At 39.8% G+C, this 21447-nt stretch overlaps 1 non-coding gene across 1 annotated transcript; it reads right to left on the bottom strand.

Annotated features, from left to right (window-relative positions):
• Positions 1-16931: 16931 nt before the first annotated feature.
• On the bottom strand, positions 16932-17127 carry LOC150102076 (U2 spliceosomal RNA). Its single transcript, XR_016549104.1, has one exon. It is a non-coding gene; the product is annotated as a U2 spliceosomal RNA (small nuclear RNA).
• Positions 17128-21447: the final 4320 nt, after the last annotated feature.

The following is a 21447-nucleotide window of genomic DNA, read 5'->3' on the forward strand; positions in this document are numbered from 1 at the left end:
AAGTCCCTCAAAACCCAAGTTCAACAATCATAGCATTATATGCAGATGATTCTGCTTTATTAGCAAGATCTCGCAGCCCCAAACTGGCAATCAGAAGACTCAAAGCAGTATTCATGCAATGGAGAAGTGGCTGATGGACTGGATGATCCAGGCAAACTCCCCGAAGAATTCAGCCATACTGTTCTCCTTTGAAGAACAATATGGCTGAATACTGTTCATCATCCTAGCATGGGTATGTCAGGAGTCAAGATTCCAGGGCAGACTGAAGCCAAATATCTCGAATGCTTGACAAAAAATTCCAATTCACCAGTCATATAAAACACAAATGCTCGAAAATATCCAAAGTAACCGTGCACATCTACCCCATGATCAACAGCAGAAGCAAACTGGACGCTCAGAACAAACTACTCATATACAGGACGGTAATACGCCCAGTCAACACTTACGCATCTCCTGCATGGAGCCATACTTCGGATACAAACATTCAAAAACTGCAGAGGATACAGAATAAATACCTGAGAATGATTGTGGATGCCCCATGGTTCATTGGAAACTCCCATATTCACAGGGAAGTCAACATTCCCTACATCACATCCCTCCTTCATGATCTAGCAGAAAAGTTCTTTACCAAGACAAGTAATCATCCAAACCCACTGATCAAGCAAGCTTCGGACTACAATGAAGCAGAATTCTACAAATTCAAAAGACCAAAGTCAATTCTATGCTCAGCTGAACACAACTAATCTCACTGCCCTTCCAGGGCGAGCTTAAAGTTCAATAACTCTCCACTAAAAGAACCTCCCTCTCAGACAAAGGGGAATATGAAAAGGATATATGCTTCACCAATCAAACCAGTAACGTTCTGCGTGTTCTGCTATCAATACAATGAGGACCATTGGTGGATGTATGGTATTTTAAGGAGGTAGGTTTTCACTCTGTGGCCAAGTGAGTTTTTGACACTGCTTTCCCCAATTAGTAGCGCATTACAAATTTAAATATTGCTTGTACACCACCGCAGTCTACAGTTTCTTTTTTGAGGGATTATATTTGTAGGCCAACAGGCTTAATTCACTGTAAAGACTCTCATTACTCTCTCAAACAGTTCTAGCCGGCAGGAGACGCCGCCTGAATATGGAAAACATCGCAGAGCGGATCTGGTTCTTTAATAAGGAGCAATCACTAGAAGTACTGAAGTTCGTAATGGACAAGCTTGAATCAGACTGACCGAATTTTATAAAGCAGTGCACTCAAATTGATGACCAGGATGGAGAGGAGGAGTTAACACAAGGAGAATTCATTACTGTTCTGCCATCAAAATCCCCCCCCCCCCCACCAAAACAATCACAGGGGGAGCATTCAAAGAAAAGACACAGAACTACAGAAGGCCAGATGAATGAAGACTCACCAACAACGGATATCCCGAGGAACACCGAAAAGGTTACCCCTGTTATATTAAGGGGCAAGGATAAATGGACCATTGTCTCATTAGCCTTAAGGGATCATAACGTCTCATGTTCCTGGGCTAAAAACTTAGAGGAAAGAATCCAAATCCTGCTGGCCTCAGTAACTGACTATAAACAAGTGATCAAGCTAATGGACAACAAAAGTCTTCTTTACCATGCATTTGCTTTACCCAGTGAAAAGAATTTGAAGGTCGTACTTCGTGGGATCACCGAAGGTGTCACTCGTGAAGAAATCCCTGCTGATCTTATGAGTCAGGGCCTGACCCTAGTCAAAATGAGCAGGATGTTCAAGGCAGATAAATGGCCTATACCACTGGTACTGCTAGAGATTGACAAGATACAGAAAAAGATATAAGAACTAACCCCTATCTGTGGTCAGCTCGTATATCTTTTTCTGATATACGAATTTTCGTATATTGACCCCTCAGAATTTCTACTGAGCCGCTAAGGAAAAAGTTGTTAGCTAGGCAGTGAAATAGGTGCCAAAGGTTTGGCCATTCCCGAAAACTTTTCAAGGACAGCTTCAGGTGTCTAAAATGCGGTGAGGGCCATCAGACCATCACATGCACCAAATCAAGATCCACGCCAGATAAAATACACCAACTGCAGAGGACCTCACCCTGCCACCTACAATGGGTGCATTGCACACCCAAGGAACCGCAGGTAAGCAAAAGCTGCCTTTCACCACCCGCAGCGACACTAAAGGCAGCCGCGCAGGTCGCATCCCCAGTCCAAATAATCTCTGATGCGACAACTCACGAAGGAAAACAAACTGCAGCAGTGACCAAATCTTATGCCAAGGCCGTATGAATTAAGGCTATTCCATCCCATGAACAAATAAGCTCTAATCTAAGGTCAGTATTAACTAGCCACCTTGTTACTGGAATTCAGTGTGACAAATCGTTCGCCATCCTCCACAAAAAGATTGCTGCAAGGCACCCATTCAATTCTGACAGCCCTCAATCATGAATAAAAGATAATATAAGCCTAACCCCCTCATAATTACTGCGTGGAACTCAAATGGACTAAGCAACAAAATCTTGGAACTGCAAGAGTTCACTCACAGATACAATCCTGATATAGTCTTAGTAAATGAAACACATCTCAGGCCAGCTAATAGCCCTAAATTACGGGACTGAAAGTGTTGTACAAAACAGGTAGACTCACCGCCAGTGGAGGAGGCACAGCCGTATTCATTAAAAACTATCTAAGCCACAACGCCCTGACCAATCTTCAAACCAAAAACCTTGAGATATCAACTAGCAATGACATTAGAATTCATCGTGCTAATGTCATTGCTAGCTGATCCTAAATTTCATTCAATTTTAAGACGTAGTTAACATTATATGGTTTTAAAGGTTTCTTTTCCTTCTTGCCACTGCAATTTGTCTGATTGAACAAGGAATTGAAAGTCTTGAGAAGTTTTTGTAAAGATTCTCCAAAATTTCAGTGAAATCTGTCCAGACAGAGAAGAGGAATAATTTGTGCGCCCAAATAAAGGGAATCAGCCAAAACCATTTCGCGAAACACATCGTACGGTATAAGATATGAATTAAGTCATTTTAGCTATACAAAAAGATGTCGTGAGGTGTCCAGAACCACAAATTATCCATTTGATTTCGGCATACTATTTTAATGCTTCATGTTTGCCTTGGTCAACGGTTGAAACCTTCCCTGTATTATTTCCAACTTCGCTTGGCCGGACAACGATTCAACCATAGTCTATCTTTTCGGTTAATTTCAAATGTTTCTTAAACGTTTCAGTGGAAAAATCGCATTTAGATACGATTAGTTACTTATTTCCATGGGATGTCGTTTTTGTCGCCGCTACTATGATATTATTCAGACTTTAATGACAAAAAGTTAAAAAAAAAATTCTCTTAATACTAGTTGCGTGGGGTGCTCTTTGAGATATGTCTACTCAGCGAACAGAAAACTGCTGCAACTAAACAACAGGGTGGGATAAACATATTATTATGCTCCAGGTTAAATTACAGTATTCCGACATCTTTTAAGAAAGGGATTTTACTGGAATTTTACTCTCTTGGTTTATTTAAAAGTCAATTTCAAATCCACAAAAAGGTCTCCGCATCTACAAACGTGCCAGTTTTTCTCTTCTACGAGTACTAATAGCTGCGACACGCACTGAAAATAAACAATATACATATCAATAACTGAAAGAGACTTTTGGATTCAAAGCTCGTTCCTCAAGTGCAACCTGTTCATAACTTGTCAAAAAGACTTAACGAAGCTGCCGTTAGCGTCCTCAGTCTTGGACAGAATTTTGCCGTTATACCTGGACAAGTACCGTTACTAGACCTAATGTTCAAGGTGGAATGTGATATATCCGTAACTGAGCTCCTGAGATAGCTAAAACATTAGGCTTGACGTCGCTAGTTCAATTTCTAGATCTTCGCCTCCTGAAAGGAATCTGGGTATCCCCCCTGCCAGAACAATGTCTTCAATAAACTACTTAAAGATAACAGCGTAGTCATTACTAGATAAGGGAAGTGCTACCGTTATCCTCAATGCCAGTGAATACGATAAGAAAACGGATATCATTCAGGAGACCGCTCCATCTACAGACCTTTAGATTATGATTCCACCAAATCGCAAATCAAGAAATTAAAACGTCTACTACTACAAAAAGTTTTTTCTTTCTGGTCTCCTGATATCACAAAAAAACTCAAACCCTTCAGCTGCTGTCCCACTGGATATGTGGCTTACCTAAGATTCATAAAGAACATTTCTCCTCCTACGATCATTGTAGATACAAACACTAATTCTCCCTGCTATAAATTATCCAAACAGTTAGCAAACTCGCTTGTCATCCCCATCTTAATAATCATACCACATCATACATAACAAATTCTTCCCATTTTGAAAGCTTTATTGAAAATTTTAATTGTCAATGATACTGGTAACGTAGTGAGGTTTGACACCTCCTCATTGTTTACTAGCCCTCCAATTAAGACACTCTCTCCCCCCCCTCTCATTCTAGGTGTATATAAAGTTCCTTGTTACTGCACGTTGGTCTACTATGGATAAACAGGAAGATCAGTCATTGCGTATACTTCTGAATGGAAGAACACAAAAAATACATCTGCAGTCATGACCGGTCAAATATGATCTTGCAGACCATGCTTTTGATTCACCTCACAGAATCAAATGGAAAAAGACCACCTGCTCTATTGCAGTAAATTTACAAGAGAAATACTGTTTTAGAATCGATACTCTTAAAAATCAACCTAACTTAAATAAATATGATTGCATTAAACTTACCAAAATATGGGAAACACTAATACTACGAGATTCCAGTTTACATCCCAGGCCGCCGACGATTGTTCGTGGCGAGCGCCCCACTAGTTAGGACTAGTTTTTCGTCAAACATGTTGCAGTTAGTTTTGTACTGTGTGTGTGTGTGTGTGTGTGTGTGTGTGTGTGTGTGTGTGTGTGTGTGTGTGTGTGTGTGTGTGTGTTACAAGTCTCATTGTATTCCCTGATGATGTGCCAGTGACTTAGATGAAGCATTAAATACTACTTTTTATCGTTTCACTCCACATTAAACGTTTATCACGAGTTTTTCCCAGTACTTGAGCCTTGAGACGTATAATGAGAAAACAGTCTGATATCGGATGCGAAATCCACAACAAATATAGATCAGCTGATTTGTTAGGACGTTCTGATCGGGTGTACTACGTAAAGAAACAAATTCCAGGTAAACTACGTGTCGGGACAGGATCCACTCTTTAAATTTGAGATTTGTGTGAGGTTTGGTTTCCTGGAATTATTCCTTTAAAAATAAAAACAAAAATGACGATGATAATAAAGAAAAACATTAAGAAAAAGCCAAAAAAACTCAACTTGAAGTTCATGACGATAGAATCGTAAAAAGAATTAACAGAAGCTGCGCGCGCGATGATAAATTGAACCCGAATCTGAGAATCTCTTAATGCAGGAAAATGTTCAGTGACTTACTGAACAACATTCTTTGGGATTTTCGAAGTTGCCAATCAAACAATCTTGGAAACAAAAGTCACTAGAAGTAGACAGTAATGTGATTTGTACAGAAGAACTAAATTTGACTTAAGATTTAAACTTTTTGTTCGGCACGCAAGTGTATGAAAGTAAAAATAAGCGTATGACTGGGAGTGTTTCAGAAATGAAGGAAAGAGTGCTGAACGGTGACTCGTTAGTAAGAGGTATGATTGATGAGAGTTTGACTAAATCGTACTTATTAAGGATGTAAGTGAGAGTATTAGAGCGCAGAAGCAGAGGGTGAAAGAAATAATAGTCGTAGCGGGAACGAATGATTTGAAAGGAGATGAATTTGATGTGAGAGAGGACTTAAAGGAATTATTAGCGGTAGCAAAAGAAGAGTGACAGAGTTAGGATAGTGAACTTGTTGCCGCGGCATGACAGAGAGGAATTTAAAAGGAGGGCCATAATCGCAAATGACTTTATGCACAGGTTATGCAGGAGGAGTGGTGTGGAGTTTGTGGACGTGTGGAGCGAGTTTGATGGGTGAAAGGATTTGTGCAAGATGGATGGTTTGCATCTGAATGGATTTGGTGTACGAAGATTGGAAAAAGTGTTGCTGAGTGAAGTGAGAGTGGATGTGCAAATTCAGGGAAACTAGAACAATTAAGGAGGGTGGAAGTGGATATGCAGTCATTAGCGAGGCAGCTGAGTGTAAGAATGTTTATAATGTGCCCGAGTCAGTAGGAAGGAGAAGAAATCAGAATGGGATAGTTAGTATAAAGCATCGAGATAGGGGTGGGACAAATGGACCTCGGCGTTTCATGGATACTAATGCTAGAAGTATTAGGAACAAGAAGGAAGACCGTTTGGCCTTGGTTGGCTCTTCCTGGCCACAGGTTATTGGCATTAGTGAAACATGGCTGACAGAAGATGATATAGTTAGTGGGATAGAATGTGTAGGATATAGTGTGTTTAGGAGGGACAGAGAAAATAAAATGGGGGGAGGAGTGTTATTGATGATGGTAGATTAACTGCAACCAAGGAGAATAGAAGTTGTATTGCAGGATAGTGAAAAGAGCTCATTTCAGGCTATTTGGTGTGAGATTGAGACTAACAGAACAAAATGTACAGTTGTGTGCTGCTATAGACTACGTGATGGAATAGATTGTGGAGATAGTATGCATAGGCGAATTGATGAAATGAGTGGAAGGAGGGTAATTATTATGGGGGATTTCAACTATGGTAGGATTGACTGGAAGGAGGAGAGGACACGTGAGAAAGGAACTGGATTTTATTCAGTTACTAAGGGATAACTGTCTGAGACAGCATGTAATGGAAAATACTAGGGATTCGAGAGTGCTTGACCTGGTAATAGCATCTCAGAATTTGACTATAATGAATATGACCACGTTGCCACCAATTGGTGAGAGTGATCATAGGGTCTTGACTTGGGAAGTGGATAAATGTGTGGAATTTTCAATTAAGACAGGGTACATGTGGAATTACCGTGCTGGCAGGAGATTGCTTGATTCAGTGCCATGGCATCTAAAACTACAAGAGCTGGATGTTGATAGGGCATTGGAAGTGGTCAAGGAGCATTTGCAGGAGGTTATGGCTGACTGTATACCTAGAGTACGAATAGTAGATCAAGTAGGGGTTAAATGGATGAATAACACCATTAAACTTGAGTTGCAAAAAAAGAAACAACTCTGGAGGGAATTTAAGGGTATAAAATAATTTATACCGTTCATGTGACTTGCAGGCACATGTACGGTATACAGCGCAGGCCAGAATGGTAACGAGTGTGGTAAGACAAGCAAAAGGGGATTATGAAAGGAAATTAGTCATGAAAGCTAAAGAGAATCCCAAACAGTTCTTTCAATTTGCTGCAAGTAAAAGAAAAACTGTACACGGTAGAATGTAGGGAGATCACTGCCACAATTCCCATATAAACTAATGGTTCCTTCATTGAAGGAATGAAGGAACCATTAGTTTATATGGGAATTGTGGTAAATGAAGTAGAGGTGAATAGTTTATTACAGAACATTAATGTGAATACATCTGTGGGATTGGATGGTACACCAGCATGGGTCTTACGTGAAGCGGCTAAAGAATTGTCAGTGCCCTTGAGCATATTGTTTAATCTGAGTCTCGGGTCTGGTTTAATCCCGAAGGGGTGGAAAGAGGGGAAATATTTCCACTGCATAAAGGAGGATCCAAGACTACTGTTGCAAATTACCGACCGATCAGCATATCAGGAGTCGTTGCCAAGGTCTTCGAGAAAGTAGTCAAGGGAAAAATACAGGAATGGATTGATGATAATGAGATAATGAGCATAGCGGAGAGCATGGTTTTGTGAAGGGTAGATCATGCCTCAGTAACTTGCTCAGGTTTTATAACACAGTGACGGCTTTACTGGATAGGGGTAATGGGTTTACAGTGATACTGCTGGACCTGGCTAAGGCCTTTGACAGGATACCACATGGAATTCTAATCCGTAAAACTGCATCATATGGGAATAGATTTGGGTTGGTGAGATGGATAGGAGGGTGGTTGATGATACATACCAGAGACTAGTTTACTCAGGAGTAGAGTCCAAAAGACGGCCTGTGACTAGTGGTATGCCGCAGAGTTCTGTTATTAGACCACTGCTGTTTAATTTGTTCATTAACGATATAGCGAAGGAACTGAGAAGAACGGTTCATTTGTTCGCTGATGATACAAAGTTGGGTAGCGCAATAGTGAATGCAGAAGTCAAAATTTTATAGGATGATTTTAATAGATTGGAGGTCTGGGCTAAGGATAATGGATGTCAGTTTAATGTGGCAAAATGTAAGGTTATACATTTTGGGATGGAAAGATTAGCAGCAGTTTACTACATTGGTGGAATTGTACTCCAGGAGATTGATGAGGCCAAGGACTTGGGAGTGTTGGTGGATAGGGAGTTGAAGTTTTGGGGGAACATTGCAAAAGTGGCTAAATCAGCTCATCAACTCACTTGGATGCTGAAGAATACTTTGACGAGCAGAGATAAGCAAGTTATTGTTCCTCTGTATCGAGCCGTGATAACACCCCATCTCGAATACTGTGCCCAGATCTGGTTACCTAGGTTTCATCTTGATGGGGAGGAGGTTGAGAGGATCCAGAGGCGACTGACCAAGATGATAGCTGGTCTATGGAATGAACCTTATGAAAACAGGTTGAAGATGTGTGGGTTGCAGAAATTGGATGATAGGCGGAAAAGGAAGATATGTTTCAGACATTCAAATTGGTTGATAGGAGGAGGTTGAGAGGATCCAGAGGCGAGTGACTAAGATGATAGCTGGTCTATGGAATGAACCTTATGAAAACAGGTTGAAGATGTGTGGGTTGCAGAAATTGGTTGATAGGCGGAGAAAGGAGTTATCATTGAGACATTCAAATTGCTGAACGGTTTCTATAAGATTAATTCAGAGGATATTTTTGAAAATAGGACTGGTGGTGGGAGGACTAACGGCCAAACATGGAAGCTGGGCAAGAGTGTGGTTAGTAAGGATGTTAGAGCTGGGTTTTTTACTTTTAGAGTGGTGAATGAGTGGAATAAGCTGCCAGAGTCTGTTGTGGGTGCCATGACTGTAAATGAGTTCAAGGCGAAGTATGATAGATACTATGTGAATATCGAATAGTTGTGATGAACATGGTGTTTAGGGCCTCCCACGGTGATTCCAAGGAATCCTTAGACTCCATGAGTCTAAGGACTCCTTGGAGTCACCCGTAATAATAATAATAAGATTCTGAACAAGTGGGGAGATTTGAACTCTGAAAAAAAAAGTGATTTTGCATGAAAAATAATGCGCTGTTTTTTTTTTCTTTTCCATAATTGATTTTGATTATTCGCTTTCATAAAGGAAATTGAAGTACCAGTTTAGACACACAAACTAATAACCTACGTTTCTGAAAGAAAACCATCTACCTATAAATTTATGGTAAATGGTTGTCTACATACATAGATGGTTAAAATAAAGCCATCTTGGCAACATCCCATTGCGAATTAATTGCAAGATCAACGGTTATTTAACAGGATTCGTTTTAAACTTTTGACTTTAAGTTCAGATATTGAACATCGAACGTCTCAACGATATCTCAACCTTAATGTTTGTTATACCAAACAGCTGCCCTTTACGCTGGCTGGCTACAATTTTTTTTTTTTTACATACTTTCCTTAAATGGACAATTCTGACCACACTCCATATTTAGCTCGCTGCCAGTTATTCGGAGTTCATAAAATAGTTATTAGAAATTTTATGTTATTGAAAATTTAATTTAATTATAAGTTCATTATTTCTAGTTTTTGTTGTGTATTTTTCGTTCTTTCTGTCAGCTGGAATATGATAAGCAATCCAAGATGACTTTATGTTTCCTAGCTGGACTGTCCTTTTAAATGTGCTTGTCTTGAAATATCTTACTGTACCGCTGGAATCCTTTTTATACAATATTAATTTTTTATTTTACTTCTTTTATGATCTGAAGACTGCTGCTGTCCCACTGGATATATGGCTTCCCAGAAATTCATAAACTAAATTTCCCTTTCTAGGATCCATTGTAGGAGAGGAAATAGTTTCTTAATAATTTTTGTGAATCTGAGTGTATGCAAAAGGAATGTCATCATTCTCGGCAAAAAACCGGAATAAATATTATTCACAACAGATTCTGTTTGAAGTTCTGAAGTGCATGGCAGAACGTATACAGAACGTTACTGGTTTGATGGGTGAAGCACATATGCTTTTCATATTACTCTTTGTCTATGAGGGAAGTTCTTTGGGTGGAGTGTCATTGAGCTCTAAGCCTGCCTTGAGTTGGCGGTGAGATTGACTGTGTTCAGCTGAGCATGGAACTGACTTGAGTCTTTTGTGTCTGTAGTATTCTGCTTCATTGTAGTCTGAAGCTTGTTTGATCAGCGGGTTTGGATGATTACTTATCTTGGTGAAGAACTTTTCTACTAAATCATGAAGGAGAGATGTGATGCAGGGAATGTTGTCTTCCCTGTGAATCTGGGAGTTTCTAATGAACTGTTGGGCATCCAGAATCATTCTCAGGCATTTATTCTGTATCCTCTGCACTTTTTGAATGTTCGTAGCAGAGGTATGGCTCCATGCAGGAGATGCGTAAATGATGACTGGGTGTATTACCATCTTGTATATAAGTAGTTTGCTACAAATATACAGCTTGCTTCTGCTGATCATGGGGTAGAGTTGTGCGATTACTTTGGATGTCTTCAAGCCTATGTGTTTTATACGATTGCTGAATTGGAAATTTTTCTCAAGCAGCACGCCGAGATATTTAACTTCAGTCTTCCATGGAATCCTAACTGCTAATAGTTGTATGTTCTTCTTGTTCTAGACCTTCGTCTAGAAAAAGAAGAACATACATACGTTCAGCCATATTGTTTTTGCTAAACAATATGGCTGAACATTTTTTGGAGGGTTTACTTGAATCCTCCAGTCCGTCAGCCACTTCTCTAGTATATGAATACTGCTTTGGAGTCTTTTGATTGCTAGTTGGGGGCTGAGATCTTTCTAGTATAGCTGTATCGTCTGCATATAGTGCAGTGATGGTTGTATTTGGGTTTTGAGGGATGTCAGCTATGTAGATTGAAAATAAAATGGGAACCAAGAGTGAACCATGGGAACCCTGAGGTACGTCCGCCAGGATTTTGCGACTAGTTGATACAATTGCATATATTTTAATTTGCATATATCTGATCTTGAGGTAGGCATCGATTATTTTTATTAACTTGATTGGTACGTTGAATTCTATGAGTTTATAAAGAAAGCCCTGAAGTCATACCTTGTCAAATGCCTTCGCAGCGTTTTTGAAGACTGTATATTGATAATAATGAAAACGAAGTTGTTGACAACCAAAAAAACACACTCCACTGACTAACAGCATTAGCTGCAATATACAAGGAAATTCATTTCTTGCAGCCAAGTTGAGGTAAATTCAAGATACGAAGATACTGCTCTTTTGCGTAAGTCCTCAATATCTTGAACAATTATAAGATCCTGTATGCGCAATTATAGTTGTCGCGACACCTCATCTAGCTTATTCAGAAAAGGAAAGATACAAGCTCAGGATTAAAAAAAAACCTAACGAGGTGGGTATTTATAAGTTTGGAATATATGAAACATATCTTTTCTTCTTTTCTAACAATGTCAAATTGATTTAATCACATCGTGGATTAGGCCTACTGGGGATACCACGTTAAAAAAGCGCGCCTAATACTCTACCTCTGAGGTGGTGTGGAAAAGAGTACACTTGCGTATTTGCTGACCATAATCCCGCTTAAACGGCAATATCAACAAATGGGAGTACTGGCTCATGCTGAATGTCCTTTATTACAAACCAATGGCAAGTTTACTAGTAAGTGTCACCCCATCGTAATTCTTTAGAATATTTTGGTAAGAAATGTAATTGTTTGTTACGATGGATCAAAGTTACAGGTACTGTAACTTTAGTACTGCTGTACTAGACGTGAATGTATGTGAGGTGCACAATATGAAATATGCATTTCATTTGTAGTTATTTCATAAGCAAACAGATTTGGCACGTGAAGCATCTTATCGATTACCTTGTTTGTACGTAGAGGCTTCCCACGTCACATAAATTGCTTCAAATAGCGTAGAGTAGACTATTGATATCGATGCTTCAAGAACAAACTTTTTTACTCACTCTTTAAATATAGGATTAAAACAACAATACAGTAAAAGGTATAGCACCTCACTCAATAAACAAACAACAAAAATCACAGAATTTGTAGTACTAAGAAAAAATAATTCTCTTGAAATGAAATATAATAAATCAAAATTTCCATTAAAGACAGTTAAGTAATATATTTTAATAATATAATTTTATTCAAATTTATTGAATTCTCTTTAGATTTTGGTAAGAAATTATAATTAATTTTAAAACATAAATGAAATATTTAGGAAATACTTGCTTCTTTTATGAACATTCCTCAAATATCCATGGCGCGGGTGCACGCACGCACGCACGCACGCACACACACACACACACACACACACACACACACACACACACACACACACACACACACACACACACACACACACACACACACACACACACACACACACACACACACACACACACACACGCGCGCGCGCGCGCGCACACACACACTTTTAAATATTTTGCAATTTTTACGTTTATATCTTTTTCATTTTCATATGTGATCATACAATCTAGGTAGTTAAATGAATTCACCTGTTCTAAGATCTTGTTATCTATTACTATTTTAGTTCTTGCTGGATCTTCTAAGCTAGTAACAATTTAAACAAACATTTTAAAACACCATAAAATGGTTTTAATCTACATAATATTATAATATAAAAGAAAGAATATTGTAATTCCAATTCTACTACAGCTGGGAAAACAAGAATACCTGTTTCCTCCCTCTCACTCATTTATATCGTGGGAAAAATTGTCAAACGTACTCCGGGATTACATTGGACTTGTTCCTCATATAAGTTCAAAAGAAGATGTTGAAACCGCAGTCATAAGCCTCACCCAACAAATTAACTCAGCTATAATGGCAGCCACCCCTACAAATCTGTCCCCAAGCCTGGTCGTTTTCCCGAAAACATTGTGAACTTGATCATAGAAAAAAACAGAGTAAGGAAACGATTTCACAACACCCGCGCACCACAAGACAAAACATTTCTTAACAGACTAAATGGTGCAGTGAGAGATGCTCTCAAAGATTACAGAGATAAATTATGGGAAGAAAGGTTAGCTTGTATTTCACCTACTGAGCACTCTATCTGGGGACACTGAGGAATATCAGAAACAAAGGCAGATCCCTTCCCCCAATACTTTCTGACCAGGGCCTTGTTCACACAGACGTAGAAAAGGCAGAAGCCATAGCAAAAAATTTAGAAGAGCAGTGCAATCCTTCATATGAAAACTTAGACTTCGATCACTCGTATAAAATTCACACAGGTCAGACACTCATTAAAACTCCCTGATACCGGTGCTGACCGTATCACATCGCATCACATCACATATCACCCACATCACCTGCTGAAATATATGATATTATAAAAAGTTTAAAGAACAAAAAAGCTCCTGCTCCAGATGGCATCACAAATAAAGTGATAAAGCTGCCTCGAAAAGCTGTAGTGCACCTGACCATAATCATAAATGCAACTTGAGGTTTCACTATTTTCCCATCACTTGGAAACTGACTGATGTAATCTCTATACATAAGCCAGGCAAGGACCCACACCTGCCTCAAAATTATCATCCAATCAGTCTCATCTCCAACCTGGGTAAGATTGCAGAGAAGGTCATCCTCTCACGACTTCAAGCTTCAGTAAATGAACTAAACATTCTTCCTAAAGAACAATTTGGTTTTCGGCAATACCATAGTTCTACCCAGAAAATCCTCAGAGTAGTTGAATATATTACCACCAACTACAACTGGTGCCAATATACTGGAACTGTTTTTCTTGATCTATCCAAAGCATTTGACAAAATATGGCACCTCGGATTGCTACGTAAACTTATCTCATCCGGTATCTCAATGAAAATGGTACACCTAGTTAGATCATATCTACAGAATAAAAGCACGCAAGTCAAGATCAATGTACTTCCTCATCCCAGCGGCAAATCTTGGCCGGAGTACCGCAGGGATCCCTACTGGCTCCAGTGCTGTTCTCTATGTACATATCAGACATTCCGCACAACCCAATGCCATCTATCATGGTCCTATATGCGGACGACATAGCATTATTAGCCAGATCTCTTCGGCCACACCTTGTTACTAAATAAGCTTCAAGAAAACCTTCTAAAGATAGAGAAATGGTTCTCTAAATGGAGACTACAAGTAAATCCCCAAAAGAGTGTTCAGCCATTCTCTTCACGAAAAGATCGATATCTCCTGCAGGAGACATCTTACTATTCAATACTAAAATTCCCTGGCAGACAAAATACCTTTGTGTCGTGCTCGACAAAAAATTAACTTTTAACCAGCACATGTCCAAAGGCATCTAAAGCCATCGCCCAGATTTACCCCCTAATTAACAGGAACAGCAAGCTAAACATCAGAATCAAATTGCTTTTATACCAGCTGACGATTCGTCCCATAGTCACTTAGGCTTGTCCAGCTTGGAGCCATACCTCCAATGCTATCATTCTCAAACTGAAACGTGTACAAAACAAGTGCTTGTGAATGATTCTAAACGCCCCATGGTTCGTCAAAAACCATGGGACGTAGCAACAAAGTACTTCCTAAAAACGTCCATACACCCCAATGATAAGTTCAGCAACTGTAGCGTACGAGGCAACGGATATATTTAACCATAAAAGACCAAAAGCAATTTTAATTTCTTGTAGCGATACATAATCTTCATGCCCATTCAGGGCGAGCAAACTGTTCATAAACGTTTTCCCTCACTGTAGCCGTAACAGATAGCGGGGGATATGAAAAACATATTGCTTCACCCATAAAGCCATTAATGTCAATTGTAATTCCAACGAATAATTTATAGAATGGCAAACATGTAACATTTAATGTTATGGACTTTACCGTAATGGACTTTTCTAATTGTTTCAACGAATAATTTAGTGAATAGTAAACTAACATTATTATACATAAATATCAAGATTATTTCTCATGATTCTGGTAGAGGTTGTTACTTGCATTGGACTTTCTTTAGTTGTTTCGAGAGCTCTCATATTACAAAATAATCCACTATTTTTCGATTTTACTATTCGAAGATGTGCTTTTTCTAACGCAGTGAGACCCAATCATCAAATTCTCGAGTACTCCTTTTAAAATGCTAGTAAAGAAGGCGTTCCTCCCCCTTCTCCCGATCTCAAAATAGGGAGTGATGACAGGAAGGGGGAGAATATTATTGATATCAGAAAGAAATATACGCGAATAAAGTCGACGTTCAAAGCAATACAACTAAAATTTGTAAATACAAATTAACTTTGTATACAATACAAATACAAATACAAATTACAAATTTGTAAATACAAAAAAAACTGGTTCATTTAAATCGGCATCGACACTTCAAACTAAACTAGTTTTCTCCAAAACCATTTTCGCAAACATTTTAATAATGGAATGATATGTATGAAATTTAATGGTGGTTTAAAGTTAAAATTGTTCTTCTTTTATAATTCTTATTTTCCAAATTTAAATTTTGTATAATATTCCACGTTAATTAAAAAATATCCTAACTACTTTTTTTTAGCACGTTGTAATTTTTTCCTCTGGCGAATTCTAAAGAGAATGTTGTTTACATCACAAAGCTTTCTGTATCAATCTTGAAATAAAAAAAAATAGGAAGATGTTATAAACAGTCTTGGAATATTTGGATTTGAAGCGTTATTTGTTTTTATTCTTAAACTATTTGAAGTACACAAACGTTCATGCAAATTATCACTTAATCTGCATTTATTGAATTACTAAACACGCCTTTGGCTTTTTTGTGTGTTCCACCCACGAAAGATTGTAAACTTGTAATGCAATGAATAGCGTAGGCAGACGAAGGATTTTGTATTCATATCTTTAAAATATTTATTACTTTTTAAAATACTTTTATATTTATTCATTTTTACCTGGTTCAGAACAAAACATGGAACTTTTAAGCCACTTCAGGCCTCCAATAAGGGGAATCTCACACCACAGAATAAAATTCATCTCCCACCTGAACGCAGTAATCAGCATCCATACCCACGTGACCATATTGTACAACGTCACTGTCTATACACTTTGCCAAAATCGAACAATTTCACTCAACGCCATCTCCTGCTAATCAGCATTCTTATGTCAGTAAATAGCGGGTGTGCTAGAGCCGATTTGCCTGCATGCAAGATTTACATAAAACCTGAATTAACGGGAGAAAACCTTTGCTACCCCCTGTATTAGATGGGATCATCACCTTAGACGAATTTCCTGTCGTCACGACGAGAACCGAAATTCTTTCCAATCGATGGGAACAATGTGCCCTTTTAATAGCTGCGGACGCGTATTTTTAAATAAACTTAAATGGATGTTCTTCCATTAAAATATAGAAAATATTTCATATTTATTTATTGGGTCTCTAAAGCAATGCAGAAACATTTCTGTACTGCTTTGGAAATATTTGCAATTGTTCTGATTTGGACAAGTGATGATTTTTGCAATGTTGCAATATTTTGGTCTTTTCGTGTAGTAGCGAGCACAACTCTTATGAGTCACGTGACGTCGAAATTCTTGCGGTGTGTTTGGAGTGGCTTCCCTTCGTCTCACAGGAACCGGGCTCGACCCGGGTCATAAAGATAACAGCGACGTCGAAAGTTTTGCGACGTGTTTTGGAGTGGCTGCCCTTCATCTTGGAAGAAGCATCCTGGAACCGGGTCGCAAAGATAGCCGGGCAGAAGACTCACTCCGCTCTGTATGGGGGCCGGTGTGATCAGCCCGCCTTCTTTTTGGTTTCGATATAATGAGCCGACTCTGGAGGTAGTGCAAGGCCAGAGCAACTCGTGGCAGACGTGGAGCGAGCCCCGAGCATTCCGCCGAGTTCCAAAAATCAGTTTAACATCTTGGGGTCCGATGGACCTCCGTATCAGATATTAAGCTGATAAGAACAGATCAGCCGAGTACCGAACACTTTAAGAGTGTACACGGTGTTACCCGTCATCATTTATGTTTGCGGGCTAAAAAGCCCGAGGTGGGGGTAAACTTAAAACTTTAAAAATTTTGCCTGACTCTGCTTTTAGAGGGAAGTATGAAACCTCTCTCCATGGCGCAGTGGACCAGCTAATGTAAACTAACAGTAAACTATGGTGCTGATTGCCTCAATTATATACTTCCTAGGCATTAGATTAGAAATATTCCAAAAAATTTGTATTTTAAAATTTTGGTTTAATGGTATTGGCAAAGTGTAGCCAACTTTGTTAACAGGGTGTTTCTTCCTATATCTTTAGGGACAGAAGCCTTTCTATCAATTCCCGCTCATCAAGGTTGGCCAATGCGGTGATAGCCCTGTAGACCTCTGCAATGCCTGCATCAGACAGTTCTGGGATGGACTTTAACTGGTTCTTGGTTATTCTTTTAATGTTGGGGAATGATGATGCTCCCCAACTGAATCCGTAGGTCTGGTGATCCTTGGTGACGATGTAGGGTGTACCTTGAGTGTCTATTACATTGCATAATTTGTCTACACGGTTTACTTTTAGCGGGAAATACATAGGTTCTAGGTCATCCTCTTCTTCGGAGGACGTCTCTTTATCCTGTCTGGTTTTTTTCCCTTTACTTTGTTTTATACTGCCAGGTCGTTTTTTTATACCTTGGGCGACGATGCTGCTCCATGATGGTGGATTAGGGGTGTTCTCCTTAAAGTCTTCTTCCGAGAGATGTTCATCATCAGATCCCCAGTTCATGGTTGGAAGCTTTCCTGAGGCTGACTCACTTGGGTCTATTGGAGTTATAGCGGAAGGGATTTCGCTGATAGAAGGAAGAGAGGAATCATCTGATGGTGCTATGTTCTCAACTTCAGCTGTAGTGGAAGAGATATCACTGATAGAGGGAGTAGAGATAACGTCTGGTGGCACTATATTATCTACTTCGACTGGGAGAGTCGGCACAGGATCTTTACTTGGAAGAGGTGGGAATTCTTCCGGGGATGAGGTGACGTTCCCCATAGTGCATTCATATCTTTTATGACCTTTTCCGCACAGGCTACATGGAGCTGTGCACTTTGGCTGGGAGTGGCCGATAATGCCGCAGTTCCCGCATTTGGTTTTGGGACAGTCTTGAGATGTGTGACCGCAGCCGTGGCAACGTCTACAGAGCCTGACCATGCCGCTGTAGCTGGCCATGACATAATAACCCTGTATGGATACAAAATTTGGGATTGTCTTGGTCATCTCTATCTTCAAATATATTTTATCACCAAGCTCAATGTTGGGAAATTTCTTCATGTGAGACCTGTGGATAGAATGGACGGTCCCATACTGCTGGAAGGTGGATTTAAGGGTCTCGTCCGAGATCTCAGCAGGTAATCTCTTAAGGTAGACATACTTGATGTTGTCGTTCTTTAAGGGTGTGGGATGGTAATGCACACCATTCAAGTCAATTCCCTTTTCAACTAACTTGTCCTTGGTAACGTGATATTTCAGAGTTACCTCATATAAGCCCTTGAAGAAGTCCCAACAATTGATGTTGCGGATGTGATCGACATCAATGACTTCAACAAGAGCCTCTGCAAGGGCTTCAGGATTTGCAGTCTTGTTTAGGGTAAACCTGACGGTTAAATCCCTAGACTTCACTAAAGACGTCATTCTAGGGGGAGGGGGGGCCTAGCCCTAGTCCCACTCCCAAGTGTTTGTCCTTGCCCCGGTCCGGGGTTTGTACTGCAGATTTGCACACGAAACTTGAAGTCAAGGGTTTCAAGGAAACCCACACACTGATATCAAGCGTCTATGAACAGATGCTGCAATATGCTATTAGCCCAGTAGCTTATGATAACCAGGTTTCCAAATCGGAACCATATAGCTATCCAAGCTACCAGCACTAAAAAACGTTAATAACTATGAAGAGCCAATAAACTAATCACAGATCAGACTAGTACCGATCACTTTAAGAGAGTACACGGGTTACCCGTCATCATTTCTGTTTGCGGGCTAAAAAGCCCGACGGTGGAGGGTAAACTTAAAAACAATTTACTTTACGCTGCTTTTAAAGGGAAGTAAAACATTTCCCTTTATGGCGCAGTTAACCAACTACTAAACTTAACTAAAACTTTGGTGATGATGCCTCAGTTTTCACTTCCTAGGCAATATTAAAAGGAACCGAGAAAATAATTTTAACTATAATTTCAAATACTTGTAATTTTGACTTTAATAGGTTGGCACAAAATAGCCTACCTTGTGTACAGGGTGTTTCTTCCTGTTTTTGGTGTGTCCTGAGGACAACATGAATAGCGTATTAGACACAAATGAGATTGCTAGGGTTTTCTAACTTCTTAAAGTACATTACTTTATCTGAGAGCGTTTCTACTGCATCCCAAAACTTCACTTGGGGTTTCTTACCTAAACTTCTGACAAAATTCCACATGTCCGATTCTAAGCCTTGGTGGAAGTTCATGTTCTTCGTTAGTTGTTCTCCAGTGCTTTTGGTGATATCTGTTACCATGTTATCTCCCCATTTAATGCCAAGTTTCCTAGGGCCGGTGATGACAAAAATCGGTGGACCGATTTTTTTTACAAGTTTACCAAAAAGAATTGTTTTTTGTGTGCCACCTATCATCACTACTTCACCGTTAAATCTGTATGGTTTGAAGTTCTGTTCTGTTGGTATTGGGGTCTCTGACTTTCTTTTTTTACTGTCATCATCATCAGAGTGGCTTCCTGGTCGTTTTGCTGTGGACTGTGTGTTGAGATTGTAGTCTTTTATCTGCTCTCTTATCGGGATCTCCATCTCCATTTCCTCCTCTCTAGATTGGATTTCCCCGTCTAAGGACCAGTCTCTAATTGATTCTGTGTTAGATTCCTTGACTTTGGTTTTAGAAGTATCAGGAAGTCTTTGTATTTGGAGAGTGGAGGGTGGGACTTCTTTCTCAGACTGGGTGGTAGTATCAAGGTCAATACTAAGTCAATCCTCGTCTTCAGAGTCATCACTTATTGAAGGGCTAGCTTCATCTGAGGATTCTTCACTCAGTGGAAGATTTAGGTTAGTAGGTACGTTTGGGAGGAGGTGAGTTTCTTCCGCCTCTTTGTTAGGTTTCTCCGGAGCTTTAGATTTAGGCACGTTCTCTTCATTATCAGAGAGGTGTATTTCGGGGGGTATAACTTTGGCAGTTAGTGGAGGAAAATCTTTTTCAGAAAACTGTAGGGAATTAATTTTGGTGCACTGGAATCTTCTGTGGGAGAGATCCCCACAATGTTGACATGGCTTAGTACATGTTGGTTGAGAGTGTCCCAGTGTTGCGCAGTTCCCACATCTGTTGAGGTGGCAGTCTCTGGCTATATGATCGCTCTTTTTACATCTGTGACAGATCTTCGTGACACCTTGATAGTGTGTCATTACCGTGTACCCTAGGATGTTAATGTAGTTTGGTACCGGTTTCCCCATTCTCATTTTGATTTCCAATTTTTCGCCCTGTTCGATGGAGGGATAACGTCCAAATTTTGGTCTAGTAATGCTGATAACTGAGCCGTAGGTTTGGAAGAAACTCTTTAGAGAGTCATCATCCACTTCCTTCAGCAGGGAGCTTCTGAAGATGGATAACTTTGATTCCGCTACCGCTGACAGTTGTTGGGAGATGAAGTTCATCGCCGAGATTAATTCCTCCTTCTAATAACAAGTCTCTAGATTGGGCATCTTTGGTTGTAACTTCGAACAAGCCTCTGGAGTGGTCCCAGCAATTGATGTTGACAACTTGTTCTTCGCTGACTTTAGAAACTATAGCTTCAGCGATGTCCTCCGGACTAATGTTCTTTCTAATAGTAAACCTAACGGTAAACTCGCGAACTAACCGCTGGTTTGCCATTTGTGAATGGCTTAACAAGACAGCTTTCCTAAATAGGGCAGGTATCCTAAAGTGTCGGACAGTTCACACCTTATAGGTGGTAGGCGGTGGAACTGAAGCTGTTACGGGGGTATTGCAAGGAAGTCCCTCTAGGTCTGTACCTGTGGGTCCCCTGTCCTGGTGTGTATACAAGATACACACCACCACCACTGGTCTTCGTTGCGGGTGGAGCCTGCCGGCTACCTCTGACACTAAAGTGATCAGAGGGGACAGTGAATCTACAGGCTGATAGGCCTGTGCAATGAGGGATCAATCACTCACCTCTGAAAAAAAACAAGAGTTTGTTCTTGCCCCAGTCCGGGGTTTGGTCGTATTGTTCTAAGAACAGATACTACACTTTGATATTAGTCTAATAGCAGCTTATAATATCCAGGCCCCCCAAAGGGAACCCTATAGATATTAAAGCTGCTAACGCTAATAGA

The sequence above is a fragment of the Typopeltis vanoorti genome, chromosome 11, assembly GCF_054136105.1.
Source record: "Typopeltis vanoorti isolate ZY-2024b chromosome 11, IOZ_Tvanoo_1.0, whole genome shotgun sequence".
Taxonomy (NCBI): Eukaryota; Metazoa; Arthropoda; class Arachnida; order Uropygi; family Thelyphonidae; genus Typopeltis; species Typopeltis vanoorti.